The sequence below is a fragment of the Accipiter gentilis genome, chromosome 2, assembly GCF_929443795.1.
Source record: "Accipiter gentilis chromosome 2, bAccGen1.1, whole genome shotgun sequence".
Lineage (NCBI taxonomy): Eukaryota > Metazoa > Chordata > Aves > Accipitriformes > Accipitridae > Astur > Astur gentilis.
Window position 1 is genome coordinate 6,082,451 of NC_064881.1, and position 27,747 is coordinate 6,110,197.

The following is a 27,747-nucleotide window of genomic DNA, read 5'->3' on the forward strand; positions in this document are numbered from 1 at the left end:
TGGAAAATTGAAACTGACTGTCAATATCATTTGGCATCATGTGAATGAGGACATGCATAGGTATATTTGATATATACTAAAGTGAAACACTTGGAAGAATGAATATTTTGGGCAGATATTTTGCCAATCTACCTAGATATTCAAATATCTTAATCCTTAAGGGTACATGTTTCTGTTATTCCAGACCTCTGATTCTGTTACGTAAAGGCTGCCAGTAAGTTGCAATTTTTTGAAGAAAACTACTATTCACTGAGAAATAAATGAAATAAATGACCAGGGATTTGTTATGAGGGATGATTCAAATGACCAGTTCAGGAGCTGCAGTTAGGCTTCTGGACGTGAAAGCACATTCCATTTAATTATTATATCACTATTATATTGCTGTTATTTCATTTCAAACTCCCCAGATGTGTTCTTATTTAGATGAAAGTCACTAGGTGACTATAATAAGCAGTTGTATTATGTGACAACTGCCATCTTGGTCATGACCTGGAATTGAAAATTGAGTCTTCAGTTGATAAAAATGTTGGGTACTACAGCTGGAGCTGCAGGACTGACACCTACACTTTGCTATAGCAGCATGACTCTACACACAGGGCAAGAGATACCATTCATTGCTCCATGTGTTGTTACAGCTGAACCCAGAAATGCAAGAACCCACCGTTGTGCTAGATCTTGGTAGAAACGGCGGAAACTTCCATGTTGCTTAAAGTAGCAGTTCCTTGTTTTGTTGGAAAAGAAAAATCCTATTACTTAGTCAGCCATGAATCAGTTTTGAAATGTATGCTTCCTCCACAATGCCTGGGGAATCTTCTCAAACTCAAATAGTTAAAATAAGTTACAGTGAATGGCATTAAATTTTCCTGATAAATATAAAATATTAAACAGCATATGCTTAATAAGTGCAATAAGACCTGCCATTAATGTATACAATTTGGTTTTGTTTGGTTGAGTTTTTTTAGCTTTAGTGGAACCTGTTTTAAACCAACTGGGGAGGTTCATTATTTGTCAACAACAATAATAGCTGTATCTTCTTCCTATTTGCATCCTAAGATGCAAACCTTCATCTTAGGGTTCACTGAAATAGTGTTGTTCCTAGTCTTGTCATCTTCAAGGGTTTCAGTCATAGGCCTTTTTTATAGATTGCAACTTTTATAGTGCAGGTCTGAAGACACTGGAAAAATGAATAACAATGAAGAATTCCAGATTTTTAAAATTCTAACTTCTCTGCGTGGAGATGATCAGATTAAGAGCACACAGAACCCGAAGCTGTCATGATTTTAAGTGTTATTAAATGAAACAGTTTTGTCTTTTCTCGAGAACCAACTGACTATGAGAACTTGGCAATTCTTGTCACATTGTTTACAAATAATTGACAGATTATCTTGTGCTGTGTGCTGCTCATGCTTTACATGGGCTTATTCTGCAAGTAGAACATTATGCTAGGATTGATCATAAAGTAAGGTATAGTTCACTCCGAATAAGGATGAATATCTTAGAACTAGATCCAGACACATATTACTCTATGGGAGTGTCCTTGGATAATGAAAGTTTAAGAGATAAACTTACCCCAAGCACATAGGCAAATACTTTTTCTTCATGTCACCTTCAGAAGTCAGCAACATTTTTTCTCATTGTGTATCTTTTTCAGTATTTAGAAAATATGAGGTTAGAAAATGTGAGGTCAGAAGATGATGGACATTACCATCCTACCATACTGTGGCCCAAGGGAGGTGATATTCAGGATAAGTGAATGCCAAAGCTTATCCAGTGTTCATTTGTATTCAGCATCAAGTGAACCAGTTTTCTCTAGAGTAAAAACAGACACCTTCAAAATATATTCTTCCCTTCCCTCCCCTCCCCTCCCCTCCCCCCCTTCCCTCTCCTCTCCTCTCCTCTCCTCTCCTCTCCTCTCCTCTCCTCTCCTCTCCTCTCCTCTCCTCTCCTCTCCTCTCCTCTCCTCTCCTCTCCTCTCCTCTCCTCTCCTCTCCTCTCCTCTCCTCTCCCTTTCTTCCTCTCTTCCATTCTTCCTTTCCTAACTGTGGAAATCCAGAGTTATTTTGCTGTCTAGCCAATAAAGCAGCACTTTTCATGACTTTTTGTTCCATGTCATCACCACTTTTTGCCTCTTCACCAAATGAGAGAAAAAGCAATCTGTAAAATCTCCCACTGGTCACTGTCCCTTTTCAACTTCACAGACTTGCTACCAAGACAGTAAAAGTTGCCACTTTTTTGCACAAGTTTGTTTTTCTTTTTCTCTCTCTTTGTACTGTCCATTTAATTAAAGGTCAGGATCTATGACTATAATCTTCTTCTGGGATAATAGCTAAACCTAATAGGGTATCTTCTTTGTAACACTGACAGTCTATCACTGCTGAGTCCTCATGGTAGCTATTCTGTGCACCTCATCATTCTGCTGGATCTTTCAGTAGACACTGTCTTTAAAATCCCATTTGTACCATTTGGGTCAGGTCAGGAAGAGTAATGGCTCTAATCTCGTTGGAGTGATATTATTAATTTTGAAGCAGGTGAGAAGCAAGATGCTTTCTCCTGCCAAAGGACTCTGACTTCAGTTCTGCAGTGGGTAAACCCAGGTTTACCGCACATGGCAAAATGACTCAAAGATTAAGCTATCATTTTTCGTCATATTAAAACCTGTATGCTATGTTAAATCAATTTCAGAGAACTAAGATGGAGGACTAAAGTTTCCTTTTCCAGTTTCAGCCAGCTTGTTTTAAACTTTCTTAATATGTTTTTAGCAGATAATAAGCAAAAGTAAACAGGAGTAGCTGTGAATCACAGCAGTATTCTTCTCTGATCATAATCATATGCTGAGCTTTTTGCTTCTGGGCATAACAGGTGCATATTTGCTGATGCCTAAGAATTTGAGAAATTCACTTCACAATTAAGAGCAGATTCAGCAATTTGACATGTTCAAATTTCAGGACCGACCTGTTGTTTATAAAAGCCATTAACATCAGCTGCAGTCGCTGTCACTTCTGAACATCCAACCAGGATTTTTTAGTATCTAGAAATAAGACTGCCAAAACGCTCTATGTGTGCATCCGTTTTGTGTACCCATTCAGATGGGTACTGATTTGGAGGTAAGCATCACTTCTTTGTGAACAAGAAGGTTAGCAAAGAACAGGTTAGAATAGCAGGCTTTTTTTTCCTCTTGGTTTATGTCCCCATGCACCTTCACCTGAAAAATGGATTGGCTAAGCCTACTGTGCCTGGGACAAGGTGTTTCTTTAAATTACACCTCCATATGAGAAATACTGAAAAAATAACACAGTGCAACACCATTCCTAGAAAGGCCTCAAAATAGCCTTCCGCAAAGGCAAGTAGGTTTGTAGGCACTAAGACACAGTTCTTCAAGCCTTCTGCATTTACAGCTGTCTTTTGTTCTTCTATTGCAGTTTCTTGCATAATGTAGTTCCTTGATTCTAGTCCACAGATAAGCTGCATTTAAGCTGGCACGGGCTGAGAGTCCTTAAAACCCCAAACTTGTTTCAAAGCATTAGTTGAAGGCTGGTGCACATGGTGGATGGTCTTTAATACTGAAGACATGGACCCTAGTTGTTGCTTCAGTATATTGGGTTGCTCTCACAGTCATCTGAACTATTATAGACTATGCTGGGATAACCTTAGGTACAAACAGAAACTCAGCACAGGTGATAGTGAACATGCCAAATTAATTGTGTAGACCTAATTGAAGAAAATTCAGCAGAATGTATCCATTATGTTAACCTGTCCACTATGTTGAATCACAACATTTGGAGAAGTAAAAGGGAGATGGGGAACTGGTGGTTTCCCTTTCTAGTTACTATGCTATTAATATAATTCCAACAGATCATAAAAAAAAGTAAACAGTAGTAGTTGTGCATGAAACACCTGTGGTCCTATCTAAATCAAATAAATCTTAAAAGAGCTCCACTGGAACATAAAAAAAAAAAATAATTAAAAAATCTGTATACTATAAAAATAGACTACTTTTTTTTTGCATTAAATATCTCAATTTTTCAGTTTTAAAATTTGAGGATTTGGTGATTTTTGTCACACTCAACTTTGTTGTCCTGGTTTCAGCTGGGATAGAGTTAACTGTCTTCCTAGTAGCTAGTACGGTGCTATGTTTTGAGTTCAGTATGTGAAGAATGTTGATAACACACTGATGTTTTCAGTTGTTGCTCAGTAGTGTTTAGACTAATGTCAAGGATTTTTCAGCTTCTCATGCCCAGCCAGCGAGAAAACTGGAGGGGCACAAGAAGCTGGCACAGGACACAGCCAGGGCACCTGACCCAAAGCGGCCAACGGTGTATTCCATACCATGGGACGTCCCATCTAGTATAGGAACTGGGGAGTGGGGGCGGGGGGATCGCCGCTCGGGAACTAACTGGGTGTCAGTCGGCGGGTGGTGAGCAATTGCACTGTGCATCATTTGTGCATTGCAATCCTTTCATTATTGCTGTTGTCATTTTATTGGTGTTATCATTATCATTATTAGTTTCTTCTTTTCTGTTCTATTAAACTGTTCTTATCTCAACCCACGGGTTTTTCTTCTTTTCCCAATTTTCTCCTCCATCCCACCGGATAGGGGGGGAGTGAGTGAGTGGCTGTGTGGTGCTTAGTTGCTGGCTGGGGTTAAACCACGACACTTGTTTGGAATCTTACCTGTATTGCTCAAAAAGTTTAAAATTATACTAAATCTTTATTTATGTCAAAAAATACTTCGCATAACAATGCTTTGTATAAATTGATATTTTTCAAGATAAAAACCCAATTGAACCTAAGAATCATCATTTTCCTTTTCAGCTCTAAGGTGGGATGAAATCAGATTTGCAAAATACTTGTCAATATAGAAACTTCTCAACTTAACCAGTACCAATAACTTAGACATGCAATGTTTTCTATCTAAATATTAATGCAATAAAAATAGCATACATTAAAGATGGTCAGCAAAGAGCTGGTAAACTTCTAAGAACCCTTATTCCTAGATCACTTTGGCATTGATATGAAAAAAAAGCTATTGCCAAAAATAAGAATCAAGTTCAGTGTCATTTCATGAGCTTAAAAAATACTTTCAGACTCTTCCTCCACCCCAACATATTGACTTCTTTGATTTAAATTTCCAGGGAGGCTGCCACTTAACTTGTGGGACTTTCAATGAAACATCAAAAGGACAGATTAAACGTGTTGCACAAAGCTCGCAGAAAGAGAGTGCACAGCTGGAGCACAAAGATGCATATTGCATCAGACCGCTGAGGAGGACTCCATGCTCACTGCTGTTTCCATTGATGGAATGTAGCTTTTCCTCTTTGTGGGAGCAAAGAGCCTCCTTCTTGCTTCCCTCATGGATCTTCAGAAACCAGGGACCATCTTCAGATGGCCAAAGTTCTCCCTCAGTCTCTCTGCCCAATACTTCTATTATTTGACTCCCACTCAGCACTCTTCAAAAACTTTCAAGAATTCCTAGCCCTCTACTGATGGAGGGTCAAGGACATAGAAGGAATTTAAGTATCCTGGGGAACTTTGGGGAAAATTCTCTATTCTGTACAGAGCTGCATTCTTGCTTTAGTCTGCATCTGCATAAGGGAAGGACCTACCTCATATTTCACTTCACTAATGTTCATTCCAATAGAAAAATCAAGTCTACAGTGAGAGCTGACCTACTTGAGATATAAGGATGTGTATATTTAGGTCTGCAGTTTCTTACTCAGTTTCAGGATCCCCAGTGCCCTTTGTCCATTTGTATGAATAAAACAATTAGTAGTTCTAATAACAGCACACTTTTTAGTAAAGTTTCTTGCCTTTTAGTTTAACCACATATCTAGAGTTATGCACTGGGTACTAATAGATCAGAAACTCAATCTTATGATTTTAAACTGGGTCAGATGTGGGCTAAGCTGTGTAACACACCTGGCTTCTCTCTCTAGGCCCAGTTCAATTTGAAGGAGCTAGATTTCCTTCTGAGCAAAGAAGTAATTTCTAGCATTTCCCACTGTAATGTGGGAACAGTAAAGCACAGAAAATAGTAACAAGCCGGTTTCTATTCTGGCAACTGCTGCCTTGTCAGAACTATTTTGAAAGACCCAAGGCAGAATCTTTACTAATGATAAAGAAAAATGATTGCAAGTGAGGAAAAATTCCTCTCTCTATACTTACACTGCCATTGAGGGGAAAAAAAATCCCAAGCTATTCTGTACAACAAACACATTTGTAAAGAAAACATTTACTGCAGTTAAATCCATAGGAAAAATAACTCCATGATTATTATTATTTTAACTAATAATATTTCTTTCAGTGTAAAGCCATGGTTTAAAAATTAAGCAAGCATGTTTTCAGGGCTTTTTTTTTTTCCAGTTTACACCATATGGTTACCACTTGTCTAATGTGAGATATGCAAAACACCCTACAGACTCCATTGAATCTTCTTCTTTTTGACATGACACGTGTTTATAACAGAAATAGAACCAGCTTTCTACTCTATTATTACATCTTCGTAACATGGAGCTTTTCTACTATGTACAAGTAAGTGCCTTTTTTACCAGGACCAACTGTTCTTTCTATGTCCTGTGTGATTTGTACTGTCTTGATTGGTAAATTTACATATAGTTTGGAAAATATAAATTAGGTCTGCTCCAGACTCCTATTTTTTGGAGTAATGTAAGACTGAACCAAATTGTCTGCAGATATTCCTTAGCTTGTGTCATGGTTTAATCCCAGCCAGCAACTAAACACCACACAGCCGCTCACTCACTTCCCCACCACCCAGTGGGATGGGGGAAAGAATTGGGAAAAAAAAGAAAAACTTGTGGGTTGAGATAAGAACAGTTTAAAAGAACAGAAAGGAAGAAACTAGTAATGATAATAATAACAAAATGACAATAATAGTAAAAGGATTGGAATATACAAAACAAGTGATGCACAATGCAATTGCTCATCACTCTCCGACAAACGCCCAGTTAGTTCCTGAGCCACAATCCCCCCAGGCTGACTCCCCCCAGTTTATATACTGGGCATGATGTCACATGGTGTGGAATATCCCTTTGGCCAGTTTGAGTCAGCTGTCCTGGCTGTGCCCCCTCCCAGCTTCTTGTGCCCCTCTAGCTTTCTCGCTGGCTGGGCATGAGAAGCTGAAAAATCCTTGACTTTAGTCTAAAGACTACTGAGCAACAACTGAAAACATCAGTGTGTTATCAACATTCTTCTCCTACTGAATCCAAAACATAACACTGTACCAGTTACTAGAAAGAAAATTAACTCTATCCCAGCTGAAACCAGGACAGCTTGCTTGATAATTTAATTCTTCATTGTAGAACCTCAGTGCTTATTAGGGTCTTGAGTGAATCAAGCCTCTGCAATAATGGCCAAAAATGTGTCAGCAAGCCATCAGGAAATTCAAACTGCTGCAAGCAGAGGAACTATTTAGAGTTGCTAAAGTGAGAAGTGGTATTATGTAGATCATGGAAATGTTATCTTCTTAGCATTTTGGAAAATGTAAGGAAAGTTCAAAGTCATACTGATGCAATTTTTTAAAAGGAACTGGGCTCTTGTCTTCTCTCTGCATATATGCCTAATTTCTTCTGCAGAAATATGTGTATTCAGAGATTTCAATCCAACCGGAAGATAAACACCTGAACATGTAATTAGGAAAATAGTATTTTTATAATAAATGTTCTTAAAATATCAATTATATTGAGAAGATAAGTGAATCTCTGTCTGATTCTGAGATAGAAAGGATTTGCCAACTAAGTAGGTTTTTAAGAGGTTTCAAATCCATTTTCAGTCCCATGTTCAAATTACTAGGGTGATATAGTCTGTTTGGGAAAAATTATGACTCTCCTTACAAGGAAGGAACATTTTCTTCACAGAGGAAAAGGCTGCTCTTAAAGGAAACACCTCAACAGATGTGCCAACTTAGCAATGAGAAGCTCCAAAATGAGCTGATCACACCTCCAGCATCAGTGAAATGATAGTCAAAAACTTGTCTTTGAGAGACCTTACCCAAGCAGTCAATAGAAGTAGTAAATGTTTGTCAGAAGAGGAAAAAAACCCAACCAACCAACCAACCAAAAACTTAGAAAGCCTTAGCAACTGCTGGTCAATGTTTTTTTTACAATTTAAGATAAATTTTTGTTTAGGTGCTTATTAAAGTGCTGTCATTTGATAACCTAGATACACTTAGAAAGTAATGCAATTTTTCAGGCATTGTTTCATGCCTAAAGCTACAGTTTAAGTTTAGCATTTCTTTTTATCAGCTCAATATTATGAGCATAGAAGTCAAAAGCCAAAATTGTAGATACCACACATGTGTTTTAAATGAATAGTAAATGACTTCTGGTCTCTGTTTGACTACAAACAGGGAGTTAATGCATTGTCAAGCAGTAGATCACCCTCCGGATTTTCAAGTCTCCTCAGTATCAATCCATTGTTTGCTTATTTTGCTCCATTTGTGACCATATATGGGTAATGGTTCAACTTCATATAACATGCTGCAATCTTCTCTGCGTTCAAGGCCATCAAAATATGATTTTTATCAAGTGCACCATCTATTTTTTTTCTCCTTTTAGATGAAAGTTGAAGGAAGAAAGGAAGAAGGGCTTCATTGTCCAAACTCTTCACTTCAGCTTCAAACAAGCAAGCTGGCATTTTAAAATATGGGTGGAAAACAGAAGCTGAGCTCATGTCGTGGTTTAACCCTAGCCAGCAACTAAGCACCACGCAGCCGCTCCCTCACTCCGCCCACCCAGTGGGATGTGGGAGAGAATTGGAAAAAAGTAAAACTCGTGGGTTGAGATAAAGACCGTTTAATAGGACAGAAAAAGAAAAAAATTAATAATGATTATGATAAAAATCATAATATGGCAATAAAAATAATGAATGAATTAGAATATACAAAACAAGTGATGCACAATGCAATTGCTCATCACTTTCTGACAAATGCCCAGTCAGTATCTGAGCAGCGGCCCCTGGCCAGCCTTACACCCAGTTTGTATACTAGGCATGGTGTCCCATGGTATGGAATACCCCTTTGGCCAGTTTGGGTCAGCTGTCCTGGCTGTGTCCCCCCCTAACTTCTTGTGTCTCCTCAGCCTTCTCACTGGCTGGGCACAGGAAGCTGAAATGTCCTGGACTTAGTCTAAACTCTGCTTAGCAACACCTGAAAGCATCAGTGTGTTATCAACATTCTTCTCATAGTGAATCCAAAACATAACATGGTACCAGCTACTAGGAAGAAAATTAAATCTATCCCGGCCAAAACCTGGACAGCTCAGTAGAAATTGGGGGAGGGAAAGAAACAAGCATAAAATTAAATTGATGTTTTCCCAAGACCTGAGAATATAGTTAAAAATAATGGTCTTAATATTAATTTCCTGGGGGTATATGGCACAAAGAAACCAGACTATAAGGGAGCCACGAGAGTTAGGTTACAAAATCATTCTCTTCTTTCAATGCTAAGTTGTTCCCAGCAGTATACTCCGAATTGTTTTGTCCTAGGGTGCCTAAGTGACACATGCAGTGAAGCTGAAACCCCTGAGCAATCTCTATGTGCTGCTTAAAAATCCCACTGGTTTAATGTATAAAATAAAATCTTGAAACCTTTTAATGTCCTGACTATTAGGCAGTTGATGCTGATATTCAGACTCCATACTCTCTTCTTCCTTTCATCTCTTAGAAGCCTTTTACTGATCTTTGTATTTGTCTCGAGAGTGATCAGAATCACAGGCGGTGCAGTGCGCTACCTGAATTAAACAACACATGGGCCTTGTCACGCTCCACCTCCAAGAAAGAAAAGTGTGTGTCTTTCCTATAGGTCTTCCTATTGTGTAGGGAAGCTAAACGTGTCTGATTCATTCACTTTTCCTTCAGATTTGTTGCTGAATGACACCCACTAAAAGAACACTTTTCTGGAGAATGACACAAAATTATATCATACAGGTATGGCTGATAACTCTGTGCAGGCTTGGTGAAGTCTTTAAGTATGGTGGTTGTACTGACATGGCTAAAGTGGTAATAATTTCTTCCTTATATATTCACTTTCAACTGAATGTCCACTGTCATCAGCCCAAATCCTATTGTTATTACTCCTTGTCATTTCATTACATAGCCTTCAGCTCATTAGCTCCTGAGATTTTTTTTAGTAATTATTCATTCTGATATTAGAGATTAGCAAGTATTGTAGTATATCTGTTGAACCGAATGCTTTTCAATACCAGTGATATCGTCAAGGCCCTGATCTCAGCTACTGATGCTTAAGGCTAGCTCTCAGGCGTGCAGCTGCGTAACCCTGGGCTGTGTGGAAACAGCTGTCTTGGGGTGCTGAGAGGAAGGACCACCTCCCTGCTCTCTCCCAGCCCCTTTTTCCCCAGAAGCTTCATTTAAGCTCAGGCCCTTGCACTTGATCATTGCCTGAGCAGCTCTGCAGCTGTGTCTGCTCCTATCATTGTGCCCTCCTGATCCTGCTCTCTTGACCTGGGGACCTGCCCCATCGCTATGGTGCTGCCTGGTGGTCTGGGCTGTGGGTGGCCCTGGGTACCATCACCAGACCTGCTCTGGTCTTCTTGCAGGGGTACCGTGAGGCTGCATCCCATGTGGGTGAGGGCACTGCCTGGCCGGCTGTCCTGCCACCGCCAGTTCCCTGCTCCCAGCTCCCTGACCCCAGTATTGCAGCTGGCCCCGCACCTCCCTGGTGCATAGTTGGGTTTGGGTGGCTGGTATTTAGTGGCTGGCTCAGCAGAGAGGTATTTGAGGTAGCAGATGAAAATTTCTAAAATCCCTCTCAATTTAAGTGTAGTATATATCTTCAGCTGTAACACGCACATGGTCAGTGCTTGTTACACTGAAGGGAAAAAAGACTGCGGTAAGGGAGATGTTTGCCTTCTCCAGGCTGGGTGTCTTCCAGAAGTTGAGTCCAGAGTAACCTCAACATTGTGTTAGCATGCAATAGCTGGAAATCATTAGGCGGGATGAGTCTGACATTTCTAGGAAGATTTCCAGGGTGCTATCTGAGGATGGAGAGGAATCTGGTTCAGGACACTTTTATTTCACTGAGCCACACTTTTTTTCCCTTTCAAAGAACAATTATGTAAACAAGTTGAACAAACAAGCTCAAGTGTCATTTCCAATAATCCGTTAGGCACAGAGGATTCTAAGTTTAATTGAAAGAAGTTTTTAGATTTTCACATTTCTCTTTTTCTTTCCTTTTTTTTTAATAACCTGTATTTATATTTTAAACTAGCTAAAGTTAATAACATGTTGGGGAAAAAAAATCTAATACCTCGCGTATGTGCAATTTAAAATCAAACCAAACAATTCTTCCTTTACTGCTACATTAAACCAGGTAACTGAACACAATTTGTAGCTTACACCTATCTTTATAAGAGATAGTTTATGAATGAGTTGGACAATTTGACTATTATTATAATATTTTTATTGCCCCTTATCGCAGCTGCATTAAGAAAAGGGTTACTTTCTTATGAAAGTCTACACCTAGAATCTGTACATTGTTCTAACATTTTCCAGAATTCACAGCATTCATTCAGAATACTGTGTCTTTCACAATGTGCCAAAAAACTTAATCCGCAGAAAATTCAAACTTCACTATAAGAATGTATTAACTGTGTTAGAGTTTGAAGAGAAGCATCCATAGTGTGATGTACTGATACAGTGATACAGCTTCCTGGTTTGTCAGATGATTCAAAACAGCATGGTAAACAATTAAAAACTGAACCATTTTGCTTTTGGTCAGAACATCTTGAAATTAAATCTGCCATTTAAATTTGCCTGACAAAGAATCTAAATCTGTGGGCAAAATTGTAGCAGACTAAAAAACCTTGTATATACCTACATATATGCATTATACTTGTTTATGTATTTACTTATTTCTGAAGGAAAACTTTTTCTGAGGAAAAACCTTTTCTGAGCATAAATTCCTTGCCAGCTGTCAAATCCCTTGGCTTTCCATATTCAATATAGAAAACATATACAGTGTATTTTTTAAAGAATAGCAGTTGTAGCAAGTGTTTGCTTTAAATTACATGAAGAGGGGCCAGAACTAAAGGTTTACTCAATTTAATTTCTTCATAAAGAGAGGTCACTGACAGCAGTGTTTCTAAAACTCAGTACCTGTGCATGCTTAGCCCATGGACAAATGAGAACGGAATTTAGTGAAATGAATACACGATAGGTTTAAATTATAATAGGAACCACACCTTGCTTGCAAATAGTTTTAGGTGTCTATAGACTGAAGACTGAAAAACAAAATCCTAGAGCAGTTGTGCAAAGGATGAAATACACAATCTGCAGTTGAAAGTTGAATGTGAAAAGGGGCAAAAATCCACTATGTTTGAAAATATTCCAAAGTACATCCCAAAAGAATACAGACTAATTAGAATTCCACTACAAGATTGGACAGAATTTTTCTTCTACAGTAAATTTAAGCAAGGCTGAACAGTTCTACTTAGAGTTTATATCAATAAATTATACCATGAATTATTTTACCATGTAATGAGTTTCATGTATTTGAAATAAGTGAAAAAATTTAATGTGGGTATAAGAAAGGTTAATGTAATTTAAAGAAATTGAAAAATACAGGTAATGTGATCTAAATGAGATATTCAACTGAAAGCTAAAATATATTAAGTAGTGGATATCTCGTAATCCAAGTATGGGTTTGATAGCAGCACAAGTATTTAAGCACTGTGTAATTTTAGTAACTTTCTTCATATAATTACTGACAAATTAACTGCAGTATACAGGATTGACAACAAATGAATATTTCATAACTGATTACAAGTATAAAAAGAATTTACTCCTGGAAAGTTGTTGTGATAGTGTTTTTAATGAACACTTGACATTATTAAAACTGTAATTATTTCTTTATTTCACATTGGAGTTGTATCCGGCGTTTGGCAGTGATATAAAAATAAATGATCTCTGACTTGAGGACCTTATATAATATGACAATAGGGCAAAGTGGAGAAAGGATAAGAACAGATAAGTTGATAAAGCTCTTTGGAAGTCTAAGATGACTGTCTCTAGTTGATATCCTAAAAATAACCATTAATCCTGAGAATAAGAGGGAAATGCTTTTCTCCACCTGCACTGGGCTTTACCACTTATATCTGAAAGGGAACTGGAGGATGCTTTTGTTCTCATTATAATTTCATTCAGTGTTTTAAGTGATTTATTTAGTGATTTAAATTATGCTACTAGCTGTCAGCTGCATAAAATCATCCTTAGACTCCACCCCCCCACACACACAGTTTTATCATTCCTCTTTTTTGAGCTCCAGCCATGTTTCTGACCATCAGACAACTAAACCCACAGCTTTAAAGAAACACTGAGTTTTTCAGGGAAACTTGGTATTCTGTTATGACAGCTGGCATTTTAAGGAAAATACCAAATATCAGGAAACTTACGATAAAAATCATGAGAGTTGACAATGCTGCCATCTAGCCTTTGAAACGTAATCAACAGGAGAGATCTGATACAAAGCAGTGAGTCTCTGAATATTTCCAATAGCTCCCTAATTAACAGGCATCTAAGAGGACTCCTTTCTGTGAAGTCACGGCAGCTTGACCATGGACAATGAGTCCTCTGACATCATTCTCAAGAGCAAGACTGTATATACGTTAAGCTAGTGATGTCATATACTCAGATGTCCAAATGCTGCATACATGGGACATTGCTGTGAAACCCCTCATTATAAAAATTAAAAAGCCAGCAAGCTTCTGTGTGCTGTCCTTTAAGGATGGATTATGATCTCTGCAGTACATCATATACTCTCACGGCTGGCTTCCTCTGTTTGTAAGTTGGGCTGCTGTTATGAAAAGCTAAAATTAAAAGACTTACAAGGTAAAGAATAATTTATTCTATGTCTAATTATATTCCTCTTATTAGTATTTCTTTGGTTTAAGCCACAAGTTTGAGATCTTTTGTACTAGCTAAGAAAATCAAAGAGCAATCATCTTCCAATGTATATAGGTAGGACTGGTTGTGGGTTTTGTTTTAAATGCTGTATTTTTAGATGTATTTTGTGCGCACACTCAAATCTTTGTATGAGATATATCATTCTTATATGCATTAATACGTGTAGACTGTTACTACTTACATTTGAAATGCTAATTTGTTTTTTTTTCTGTTCTTGTTTTAAAACTAGCATTTGTCATTGTTTTCTTCTAGCCTGTTTCACAGTAATTGATTTTGTGTTCACTTGTTAATTGGTTTAGTTGTTACTTTATTGAAATTCATGGATTTGCTGATGTCCCGAGGAGGGTGTGTTTTCACTGGTAGTCACTAATTGCACAGTGTTAAGGATTCATAAGCTTGCAACTTCTTCATAAAGCAATCAACACATTTTATTAACTTCCTGAGTCTCTGCTCTGCTCCCTGAATCATAGCATTTGTGATCCTGCTCTTAGCTGAAAACAGGTGCCATGTTTGTATAACAAGAAACTCCTTGAAGTGAACACATATTTTACTTTTAAAAGAGTAATTTCTTGGAGACAAATTGCTGTAATTATTATTATTTACTTCTACAACAGAAGCATTGGAAGCATCAAAATCAGAGATACATAGTGTTAGGCGCGTAACAAGAGAATAAAAGACACTCAAAGCACCAAAGAGCCTACAGAGTAAAGGTTAGATGGTTCCTAACCGTATTAGTCATGCGAGGAGCTTAGAAAGCAAGCAAGCAGAAGTGCCACGCACACCAGCATAGTTTTGCAAACGCAATGCATAGCTTCTGCTTGGGAACGCCTCTTCCCACCCGCTTCTTCCTGATGAGAGCAGAAGAAACAAGGAAAGAGAGATGTCAGAGATGCTGGATGCCTCAGCTGGTGACCACCACACATGGGCAAAAGCGGTTAGCACCATCTGGGGTCAGTCCTTTAGGAAAGTGGGTGAGTAGGAGCTGTGGTGTGTCCTATTACCCCATAGATCCTGTTACCCCCTAGGCCAGACCTTGCGGAGGGTCTCAGGAGAGGCTGGACAACAGCCTCTTCCTCTCACAGCCTGAAAAACAGGAGCAAAATGAAACCTGCCCTGAGACTGAGGCCTCAAAGCTTTTCAAGTTTCTACAGCTGTGCTGTGAAAGGAAATACACAAATCAGGAGACCAGGCACAGATTCCTTAGCCTTGTTTTCCCCTCTTTTCAATTCCTTTAGTTTTCCTCCTTACATCTTTGATCTTTTCCTCACAAAACCAGTGCAGCTGTCTTTTATCCTTTTGTAATCCACTTAACAAGAGAAAATTTAGGTTATATTGTCTTAATAACGTTGCCTGTAGCATTCCCAGATCCTTGCCCTCCGCCAGTGGATTTTTACATTGTTCCCCATTGCTCCCTTTGTCTAAATAAAATCTGACTGAGCTATATGGCTGTATACTCCCAGCTTCTCTCTCCAGCTTTCTTAACGATAAATTCACAATTTAGTACCATATACTTAGTTATCGCCGACCTAGAATTACCACAGGTATATATACACAGTAGTATAAATATATTTATATTATGCATATGAGAAAGTTCACCTGGCTTGAGCTCTCCCTTTAGCACAGCCAGCCTTTCTCTTCACCGCCTAGCTGGTTTTTGTATGTTGCTGCTCTCTCTGCCTCAGGTCTGGAGGGATCCATCTTCGTCTGCAGACCTGGAGTGAAAAGAGGTAAAATGGGCTTCCTGGAACTCAGACCTATCCCTACTCACATGGCAGGTTCAGCGATATGTGGTATGGCAGTCACGAGCTACCGGGGCCTAGCTGACAAAAACGGGATAAAATTCCATGGCTGCCTGAATCCAGATAATTCAGACTCATATTACTAGCATGTATTTTTTACCTTATCAAGTATTCACATAGGTGTGTGTCATACACCTGTCCAGACAGACACCTGAGCAGGAAGACAGGCAAGCAATCATGTTTAAAACCAACTCTACAGAATAACCAGATTCAATCAATACATTGATCATATATGAAATCTAGCTCTCCAGATAATGTCCCAGCAAGTGGTGTTTGGTTGTGGGTTTTTTGTTTGGTTGGTTTGTTATTGCTGTGATTTTTAAATTTTTGGGGCAAGACTATTTTTACCTGTTTCACTAAACCCATGCTTTCTATAGGGAAGCACATGTGGGTATTTTGTACATGTCACCTTTGCAGACAGGCAAATCACATTCCCCTTTCTGTGTGTTCTACAATCATTTTTTTGCCATTCAGTCTCCCACCATTCCTTTATCTGACAAATCCTGTATCTCTTCTCATTTAAATCCCACTTCAAAACACCTTCTGATAAGAAAATGTTATTGCTTGTTCACCACTGGAAGGAAAGAGTTGGTCAGACCAAATGTATCACTGAGAGAAAAAATGTTATTTTTCCAACTTTTTTTTAGAAAAGGATTTCGAAAGAAAAAAAAAAAAAAAAGTTTTTGTTATTACTTAGAAACACCGTCATAGTCTGATCATCCAGCCTTTATGTTGTCTGGATTAAATAATACACTACTGGCATGGAAGCTGTTACTTTTTGCTTTACTCCATGTACTGACAAACCCAGTAGAAAAATAGAAGTAGTTTATACACTTCAGTCCCTGTTGTAAATTATAAACTCCGTGTTCCATCTATTTTTTTAGCTGTACTTCCAACCTGAATATGAAGCTGCATACCCATGTTGGCACTGGAATAGGAAAATGAAGCAGTTGACTGTCCTTCCTCTGAATCACCCCTGTTTCATCTCAGCATGGCTGAGAGCATGATGTTGATGAAATGATGTTCCTGCAAAGGAGGGTTTTTTTTTGCTTGGGACTTTGATAGGAATCTGAATACCATGGTCATTACGCTTTTCATGGAAACATTTCTAAGACTTCATAAAGGTGCTCACATCCATTTAAAATTCATTAAAAAGTTGAATTGCCTTTGCATTTCTGAAAAAATTTGGTTTACATTCAGAAATAACTAGTGTCTTCCAATCTGGTATGGCTTTGTGCATGGAAAAATTGCTTCATACTCTTTATTTAACTTGCAAGCTTATTGTGAAGCTTAATTAGTGAGGCACATTGAGATCCTTAGGCAAAAGATGTTCTCTATCACACCTACATAGACATTAATACCTTTAAAAGCAGCTAATTTGTACAGCCAAAGCAGTTATTTACTTCATGCTATTTCACAGGCTGCTGAAATCAATCCTTCAGTTAGAAAATGAAAGCAGAAGAGATTTCAGCCATACATTCATGACCTAACCTTACATGATTTTTTTTTCTCTTTCATACAGATGCACAACTAATCTCACCAAAGCAACTATTTATCCTCCCATCATTTCAGTTCTGCAAAGCTGATGAGTTTTGGCAGCATTTGTTTTTGAATGGTTTATAGCACTTCAGTATGATTAATTTTAGCTCAGGCACAGAAAAAAACAGGGAAAAAAACCTCTTCACTTTAATAACTACATGGAAATACTAGAAAATGTCTCTTGATAGAACAGTTATTTTTTTTATAAGATAATGAATGGACAAATGTATATTATCTTTCTGAAATGCACTGTAAGGTAGGGCAATGCAAAACTAAATAAATAAAGAAAAGAAAATAAATGAAAAGTAAGAATATGAGGAACACAAAGACATTTTCTAAAAATGATGAAAAAAAGACCAGAAGCACAAAAGCATGATGTACCATCTTTAGAAAAGCAAAGGGTTTCTTACAAGTGAATTGATACATGTTTTCTAGTTCCCAGCTTCTTATTTTTTGTCTTTCTGCAGATCAGGAGCTTCTCTTAAGCGGTGCAGCATGTTTTTTTAAATGAGCGATTGTTCCTTGTACCATCTTCTCTCACATTTAGAACTGTGCAAGACCCCATTGCAGCTACAGGCATTGTTTACCCGTAAGATGAGCGCTGGGCAGATTCTGAAAGCTGTCTTCCCTGCCACCGCGGCACTCCCCCCCCCCCCCCCCTTCACCCCTCAGCCTCTCTTTTTTTAATGGGATTTAGCAATGTAAAGAAAGAGACAGGCGCCATGTGACAAGACAGTTTTCCATGAACGGTTCACATGGGCTCTGCAAGTTGTCAAATTTCCAGGAACTCCAGAGTGGGAGGTTGCACAATTTAGGTAGAACACAAAACTCACTGAAGTTATTTGGAAAAATGGACATCAACTGAGACAATTTGTATCAACCACTACATTAAGGAATTTTGTTGGACCAATAAAAATGTTCCTGTGCAAAGTCAACATTACAATCCCCATTTGACTGTGATCAAGTACAATCCTATCCTGATAGTCTGCTAGCAAACCCACTCAGTCTCCAGGAAAATATTTTAATGAGTTTCTGATGATAGGGCGTAGAAATGGGTGGGCAAAAAATGTTTGAGCATGATTTATTTTTTAATTTCTATTTAAATCATTCCATAGCCCCACCAATTCCCCCCAGACTGCTAAAAATCAATGAGCCAGGGACTTCACAGCCCATTGGCAAGTGCCTGTCATTCTTCAGAACTTCAGAACAAGCAGGGTGATTAATCCATTTAAATTTACTGTACAGGAAATATTGGAGGTGGCAGATGCTTTCCTCAATTGTGATTTACATTGAGAAGAAAATTAAAACCCTCACCGTAACAATTAACTGACTGCTCCACTAAATCCAGTGTCATCTCTGACTTTTTTGCTTGTGGAGAATGTGACTATAAATGATTCCAGCTTTCATGACATGAAGAGGTGAGGAGCTGGGGGGTTTGTTTCGGTTTTCCCTTGTTTTATTTCTTTATTTTTTAATTATTAATGACATTCAGTTGCTTGTTTTGGGTTATGATTTTTGGGGTAGGGAACCACTAGGGAATGCTGCTTTAGAAACTGATTAATCTGTAGTCATTAAAACACTTCACAGACACTGCAGCAAAACTGTCAGTATCTCTTCATTAGCTCCAAGATAGGGAGCTTTATATAAGTACCTCTAAACCTCAGCTGTAACATCCTCCTCAGGGTATATTAACAGTGCAGGATTTTACAACATTTCAGGACTAATTTCCTGCTTATTCAGATACTTTTTCATCACAGAGAATTTACACAGCTACAGACATCTGTCTTAATAACACTCAGCATGTTAATGTGGGTCTTGAGGACATTAGGTGATTGAAACTGTAGCTAGTCAATTGTCCCCATCATTTTGACATGATCAAAAAAGAATCTTTCATGGCTTTGCAAGATTTACTGAGTTGATTTGTTTTTACTCTGTAAATTATACTTCTGGGGTTTTTTTCCTAAAACCATGGGCTGTATGTAAGACTTGTAAGATGTGAGGTGACAGTTTGAGGAGGAAGACCCATTACATGAAATGATGTAAGTTTATGATGCTGAACCTTGTGAACTTTCTCTTCCACCACTATAAATCCCACAAAGCCATGCATTAATGGCACTCATTAGCAAATGATCAGAATTGGATGTATGTAGGTAAAGCCATATTTCGCTTGACCTTTTCTCCATGCTTTCATAATCTGCCCAACCTTAGCAAGAGATAAAACCAAATGATTTCTCAGGATTACCAGTATGTATTTTTCACAAACAGTTACTGTATTCTTAAGCCAGGGGATTCTCAAACTTTTCATAGTGTGGGCTGCAAAGCGAGGAAAGCAATCACATCATGAGTTATGCCATCCCATTACAAGTTTCTGAACTGAAGGTATCTGTGCTGAGGTGAAATGTCAATATGCTTGACTTGTTTTTGCTTTTCTCTAGGAATTTCCTTATAGCCACTTTTGGAAGCAAGATACTGAGATATGAAGCTTAGGACTGAACAAGTATATGTAATCTTATGCTGATGGAAAAGTATAGGAATTAATTCCTGACACAGCTGCAGAATCAGTCTTTTGCATAACTGGTGTAAGTAACCATATGTGACACTTTATAAAATATAGATGAACTAATTAATTGTATTTCAAGTATAGTAAACATGTCCTTATTCCCACCACATAGACCCTACTCACACAGGAAAAAATGTAGGAAAGCACTTGAATGTGCATCTTGAGCACTGATTTTGGAAGACAGTTTTTCAGATGTCTTGGGATCAGCATTGAAATCCCTTATTTTTTTAACTCCTGTAACCAGCAAGTCAAAGAACTGCTACCACCACTGTTGCCTGCTGCTGGCTTTTTCTTCCATGAGTTTAAAAGAAGCAGCAAGCTGAAAAAAAAAAAAAAAAAAAAAAAAAAAAAATCCCACTCCTTTGGATGACAAATATGCCACAGAGAAACTTGATTAACTACATCTTCTGCCCAAAGCTCAGCTGAGGAGCTGAAGAATGACAAAAGCTATAGAAATGGGTGACATTCTTCAGCTCTGCAAGTTGCTTGTTCTTTTATTTGCAGTTTTACAATGTGTCTGAGGCAATTGCAGTAACTGCTTCTGAGGACCCGGGCTTCACGCCTCAGTATTCACCTGGTTTTGCAAACAAGTGGGATTCTCTTTGCTAAGGTATGGGTAAAAAGGAAAATAGAGAGAAAACATCATGGGATTGATCTGACTGTAAAATCCTGTTCTAATAATTATAACATAAGGAAGATATTTATAGTAGCTCCTTTTATTAATGAAGCAGGAACTATTGTGTAACTGCTGCTTCTTGCTTTTCATGCATAATCAAATGAGAATAGTATGTACTCCTTTGGAAAACTTCAACAAATACTTGTAAATGTTTCACAAGCCCATTCTGAAATCTACAAATATGAAAGGAATATTTATCCTTTTTTTTTCATCAGGAAGAAAAGCTAAATTTTTCACTTTTTATTTTTTTTTTTTTTTTTAAATCTCCTCTAATTGTTACTATTCTTGTTTTATAAATGGGAAAACAAAGACAGAATGGGAAAACGGTCAGAATTATAGAAATAAGAATGTGGAAGAAACTATAAAGTTTCCTAGCTCCCCGTTTCTACGACTTGTTGCCTCTCACAATAATTAGCTGCACAAACAATTGTATTTGCATATCGTACTTTCTTATGTTTATTGAAGTTACTTTTTTTACTCATTGTGCATGAGGAAAGGCCATTAGCAGTTGATAAACATGGTTGCTCTGCTGCTTAGACCTTCACTGTAGTTTCCCTATAAGCTGATAATGAAAGTTCCTTCTATAGAATCTACATTTTATGAGGAATGAACTCTTTCATTCAAAAGAAAGATATCTGTTTGCATGGACTTTCCTCACAGTAGACAAAAAGGACTTTGCACCCAATTTTTCTACATGCAAGAACATCAGCAGGGAGCAGGAAGTTTGGGAGGCAAAAACTCTGCATATAGCTGAACTTACGCTCTAAGAGGAACAAGATGATTTACGTGGAAGAATGGAGTGACTTACACCTCCATCAGAGCAAAGAGAAATCTGGAAAAAGACTGTGACCTCCAAGCCACAACTTTTTCTCTGGTCTCCTGGGGTACTGTTGCCTTGAACTGCTGCTGTTCAGGGTAGATAGCCAAGTCACACTCCAACTTACAACATTTTTACTGACAAGTGTGCAGGTCCTTTTTTTTTTCTTCTTGTAATCTAAGTCTGGTAATAAGTTTGATGTAATCTCATTTCACCCCTCAAATAACAAGTCCAATATGCTGTCAATATCTTATCCAGGCTTACTACATTCATGTAGATGTGGATTTTATATTGATATCCAATTTGATTTAAACTCTGGTTTACCTGTCTCCCCTTTTATGTATATGGTAACATGTGGGTCCTTTGGATGACTTTGTCATGAAAGAAATTATTTTCTAAATAAAAATGGATCACTTTCCATAAAAAGCTGCTGGAAATTTCAGCTTCTCTGATGACCATAAGACTTGTTTTTAAATTATGTCCATAATTATTGGAATGATTCTTAATTTCTGAATGTCCTGGTTTCAGCTGGGATAGAGTTAACTGTCTTCCCAGTAGCTGGTACAGCGCTATGTTTTGAGTTCAGTATGTGAAGAATGTTGATAACACACTGATGTTTTCAGTTGTTGCACAGTAGTGTTTAGACTAATGTCAAGGATTTTTCAGCTTCTCATGCCCAGCCAGCGAGAAAACTGGAGGGGTGCAAGAAGCTGGCACAGGACACAGCCAGGGCACCTGACCCAAAGCGGCCAACGGTGTATTCCATACCATGGGACGTCCCATCTAGTATAGGAACTGGGGAGTGGGTGCAGGGGGATCACCGCTCGGGAACTAACTGGGTGTCGGTCGGCGGGTGGTGAGCAATTGCCGTGCGCATCATTTGTACAATCCAATCCTGTTATTACTACAGTTGTCATTTTATTAGTGTTATCATTATCATTATTAGTTTCTTCTTTTCTGTTCTATTAAACCGTTCTTATCTCAGCCCAGGAGTTTTACTTTTTTTTCCCGATTTCCTCCCCCATCCCACTAGATGGGGAGGAGTGAGTGAGCGGCTGCGTGGTGCTTAGTTGCTGGCTGGGGTTAAACCACGACTCTGAAACAACACTGTTAAGATTAAATAACTTTCTTAAACACAAATAACAACACTAAGGCTTATTCTACTATCAGTTTATATGAGATTAAAAAGGATATGGACCTTTCTCATGAAGTGTTGTGTCAAGACCATGGGCAGTGTGCTGCCGAGCTTGCAAGATAAGACAAAATGTAGGTAGGCAGCAAATCTACAGTGAGACAGAAGGTGAGGATAGGAGCCATAATAAGATTATAATAATTACAATAAAGTTTATCTGTTTTGGTATTTTTTAACCTGATGGTTCTACATCATTGTAAACTTTTAAAATAGGTATCAGCAGTCCCCATTGCCCTTTTACGTAGCCATTATCAGTTGGCTGTTTCCAAATCCTGTGGGTCTCAGGATCGGAATTGAAAGACAAGAGGTTAATGGCTTTATGCACTAATTCAAGGAGTGCACTCTATTTGTAAAAGTGCTAAGGCTCCTGTGGCAGAAACTGTCAAGTGAACAGTTTGGGCTACTATCACTGATGGAGTGGAAATGTCAAAGAGCAACTCATTACAGTCAGAGAACATATAGGTAGGGATACTCAGAGCTTTGAAAGGTGTGAAAGGTAAGAGCAAATAGATGAACTAGGTGTGATGGAAAAAAAGAAGAGTCGGTGAAAGGATGTAAGGAAGAGTGATCAGTGAAAAAGAAGATGACCTTGCACATAGCAAAGAGTGAACAGAGATTGTACACCTTCATTCTGCTAATGTTAGTGTGATCAATTTTGATTCTGAAACAGTCTTCAGAAAGGTTTTTATACACACACTGTTACGGATGCATGACTGACCAAATCCAACAGGTGTTAAAACTCAGATTTATTCTTCAGCAAAAGTTAGTAGTCCAGTAACATTTTATAAAACCACAGGCTCAATGATGTAAAGTGAATTAATACTACACAGCCAACTTAAGAATCCCCAAGATTTAAAGTGATGGCTCAAAATGCGCATATCACTCCCCTAAAAGCTGAAGGCTCTCTCCCTCGAGGAGTTACCTCAGGCAGTGCCCAGGCCCGAGGGGGAGTCCCCGACTGCAGACCCGCTGCTCCCAGGAGGACTGCCAACGTGTCCTCTGGTGGGACCCCATTTATACCCCTGTCAAATTTGACCTGTGGTCATTTAATTCTATTGGCTAGGAGGGTCACCTCAGTGTGCCTGGTGCATCTCAGCTGGCCAGTTCAAATTTCAACCTGCAGCCTCCAGGGTTTCCTTCCCCTTCTCCCTTCCTGGAGAAGTTTTGTTTCCTGCTGGCGGTATGGGGGGCGGGATGTACTGCCACATGCACATTTTCAGAATCATAGAAATATTGTCTAGAAGGACATTTAACAGTCATCTAAGGAGCCTCCCACTTGAATCAGGACTACATTCAATACTAGATTGGGTCACCTGTTGCTTTGCCTAGTGGAGTCCTGGAAGGACCTCTATGGGCAAACTTTCTCTGCTGCCCTAACTTTATAATGAAGCTTTTCCTCATGTCAGCCTGAAGATCCCAAGTCCTAACTTGCAAATGTTGACTTTTGTTTTATCATCTGCCACTAATGAAAATAGCTTGGCTCAGTCTGCTGGGCTGTGGCTTTTCTGTGTTCACCCCTGGACACCTAAGAAATGCTATTGTACTTATCTTTCATTGCCTGTCCTTGATTTCACTTCACGTATGCTCTGTCTTTGCAATTTAGTTCTTTAAGAATTTCCTGCTTAGCCTCCTCTAAAAATGTCTTATCTTTCTGTAGAACAGGTTACTTTGTTCCTGAGTGCTGATAATTACTATTATTTTTTTAAAACCAGCAGGCATCCAAAGCAACTCTGCTCCTCTTCATGGTCTCCCAGGGGATCCTGCCAGCAATTTACTGAAGTCTGTGGTCCTGAAGACTAGAGTCCTTACTCTGTTGCTAACGTCTCAATCTCAGAAACTGGGTTAGAGATTCTTCTCCCATCATCTGGTGCAGGCAGGCAAAGTGAACCATGGGCTATGTGTTAGAAAAACTGGGTTCCCAGTTCTGTGTTTGAGTGACAGTAAATGAAAAAGGAAGGGCCCAAATTTTGATGAACAGATAAAGATCCATGCATTTGTTTTTTTATGAAGGGAGCTCTACTTATTTGCAACTTTGCAAAAATTTTTATTGAAATATTTTTATGAGTATTATGCAATGGTTGACACATAACTTGGTATCTATTAAATATACAGCCCAACTTGATAGACAATGATAAAGACTCTTACTTCCGTGAAAAGACAATTAATTGTTAAAGTCTTAAAGCTTGCACTAGTGAGCCAAAACCGTATATTTGCTTTCATGTGACATTCTAACTGCTACCTCTTTACCAAAGCTCACTTCTCATTGAATCATGTCATATCGGGGATGTTTACCAGTGTACCTGTCAGTGGTGATCCCAGTGTAAATGACCATTAGAGGACCTGTATAATGCCATGTTATGCTCTCCCCTATGAAAAGCTATGGTATAAAACATGGAGTGATCAGACTATGCTTCTTTATTGAGGCAGAAAAGTGGAACATGGAACATGTTTGATCAGATTCTGCTTTTGTTGCAAACCTAGTACCTGAGCATACTGCAGTATCTATCTTATTGCAGCTGAAGCTCTACAATCTGTCATTTTAAACAAAGGTCTTCTGATGTGCCAATAATGTCAGTCTCCATCTTCTTCTGTTCAGTAATCCAGAAAATTTACACTCTTGTAAACAAGAATAAACACTTTTGTATATTCCTTGTCTTTTCAGCAAGTATTTTAAGTCACCTGAACTAGCTGTACACTTCCTGAAATGTGCACAGGCTGAGGACACGCTCCAAAAGAACATAGGCACCAAGAAGTGAAATTTAGGCTGGATAAGGGTTGCAGAATTACTCTAAGATAACAGGTAAGAAAACTCCTTTATCTGCTTGCAAGACTACTGGTACAGATGGACTACAGTTGTTGAGGCTGAACAGTCCTTCTTCTAGCAGGGCAGGATTTTTCCTTGCTCTATTTCTTGTCCCATGATTCCTGCATTCATATCCGGACAGTGGCTAAGCTCCAATAAAAGGGATAACTCGTATATGATCTAGCTGATAACTTGATGGTTAGAGTTCTCTCTTAGGAATGGGATGGGCTCTTGGGCTGATAAAATGAACTTATCTCTATTTTCTTGGGCAAATGTTCTAACCATTCTGTTATTACACAGAAAAGAGGAAAGATAGCACTGTCATTTCAATTAAAGGAGTGCTACATATCCAGCTACATATCGTGTTCCTCAAGGCAAAGTGTCAGGCTGTAAAATACCCAATGGCCATAAAGTTACCACACTAAAGGGTGTACTGAGGAGATGCAGAATCCAAAAGTATTGTTCAGCATGTTGGTTCTGCCAGTCCCAGACATGGGAACCAACCTCTGTAATGTGACTTCCACTTTGGTGATTAATTTGGAATAAACTGTTTCACAGTGACTGGGTCCCATTCCTAATCTGGTGCTAAGTGAATATATCAATAAATTACCACTTGATGGATAGACACCACATTAAAGATATAAGATTTCCATGAGCATCCTTAAGCATGTTGCTAAATTGTTCTAATTTTTGAAATCTGAAAGCTGAGTTTCTACATTCAGACTGATTCTAAGGGCCAAGGGAGTTGTTTTGTTTATAATAAACCACAATAAACCAGAGCCATTGCATTGAATGTTGTAAACGTACATAAGGAACATTAGGCTTTATGCAATATAGTAAAAATTCTTATTAAACATTGAGAGAAATTACTGGAAGAGATTAGTGGATATTGCAAACTAATCACTTCATGTTTAGGTTTTTCTTAAATTAAATCTGCCTTTGAGTTATATTCTTATAAAGCCACTTTAAAATATGAAAATATTCTAGTATTTTTTAAGTTAGTTTAAAACCTCTGAAACATTCCAAATTAAGGGCCTTATTCTCAACTACACTGAGGCCACTTTATGTTGTTGTGGCATCAATTACAGTTACATGCATTTCAAAGCCCCTGTGCACTTGTGAAGAGGTATAAAGAGGACTTAATATAAATGAGAATTCAGTCATAATCTTTTGGGATGAGTTGAATTGATCATTTATAAATCAGAATAATTAACAAAAAAACACCTTTGCTTTCTTAATGTCAATCCTTTAATTCTAAGACATGGACCAGCTCCTGCTAATTTTACTTATTTGAATAAGTATTTCCGTGTGAGTATCCCCTTCAAATTTAGATTTTTATGTCATTATTTTCATAAGAGATAAAGAGTGATTTCCTTTTTGCCATTTAATTTTATCAATAATCTGCGAGCAGAGTGGTGGCTGTGTTTTCAGAGAGTGTTTCTCTTTGAAATCTGAAAGAAAAAATTAGCTCCTCTGCAGTTAAAACTACAATGTTTGCCTAAAGCCTTTCAAACAGTTTGGAACTCCTCCAGTAATTCTCAAGGCCTTCCTAGAGCACCACTTGGGTAGGAAAATCCAGTATTCTCTTCACTGCCTACACTGAATTTGATTAAATTATTTTCACTGATTTTAAGCTGAGAACGGATTTTAAGTCCTGCGTTCTGTGTTAGCAGTCTGCTTTTCCTCATGGCTCTTTATAGTCAATGCAGAAAGACAGGTGAGGTGACTCATATGTTAAAGGAGTTTATTTTGGAACTGCATTTGTGTGTCCGTTGACTACTTGCATACTTTAAATACAAGAAAACCATCACTTCCTCTGGTATCTGAGCGTTCTTCTGAACGTCAGGGTCAAACTTCTGTAATTATTCATCTAAGTATAGCCAAGGTACAAACTCATCAGTCCTGAAATGAAAGTACATTCTGAATGCAACAATTACAAAGTAGTGAGGGACATAAATTAAGGGATAGTTATATAAACACTAATATTAGTATGGCCAAGGACTGAATAGAATGGAAAAATGGCATTAGAGAGTGAAATATTATTCATGTCATTTCATAAAATAATTTTTTTCCTATTCAGAGATGACCATAAGGTAGAGAATATATTATTGTACTGGTATACTGGGTGTCCAGTGAAAAAGATTGGAAATACCCTAATCAAGCAGTTCCAGTCAGAAGGTTTAGTACCTTAGGGACAGGCATGGCAAGAGGAAAAATGAGTCCCATGAGAAGACTGAGTTTTGCCAAGGAAGACTCAGGAGCAAAATCTTTGTGGCATAAGTTAATGCAAGACTCTTACTCTCATCCAAACAATTACATTAACATGATGGCCTGGTTGAAAAAGCAACAGCCAAAGCCATAATGTAGGAGAAGCTAAACAGATTGGGTAGGCAGATAAGCCATATCTTTTCTCTCTCAAGTGGATTGTC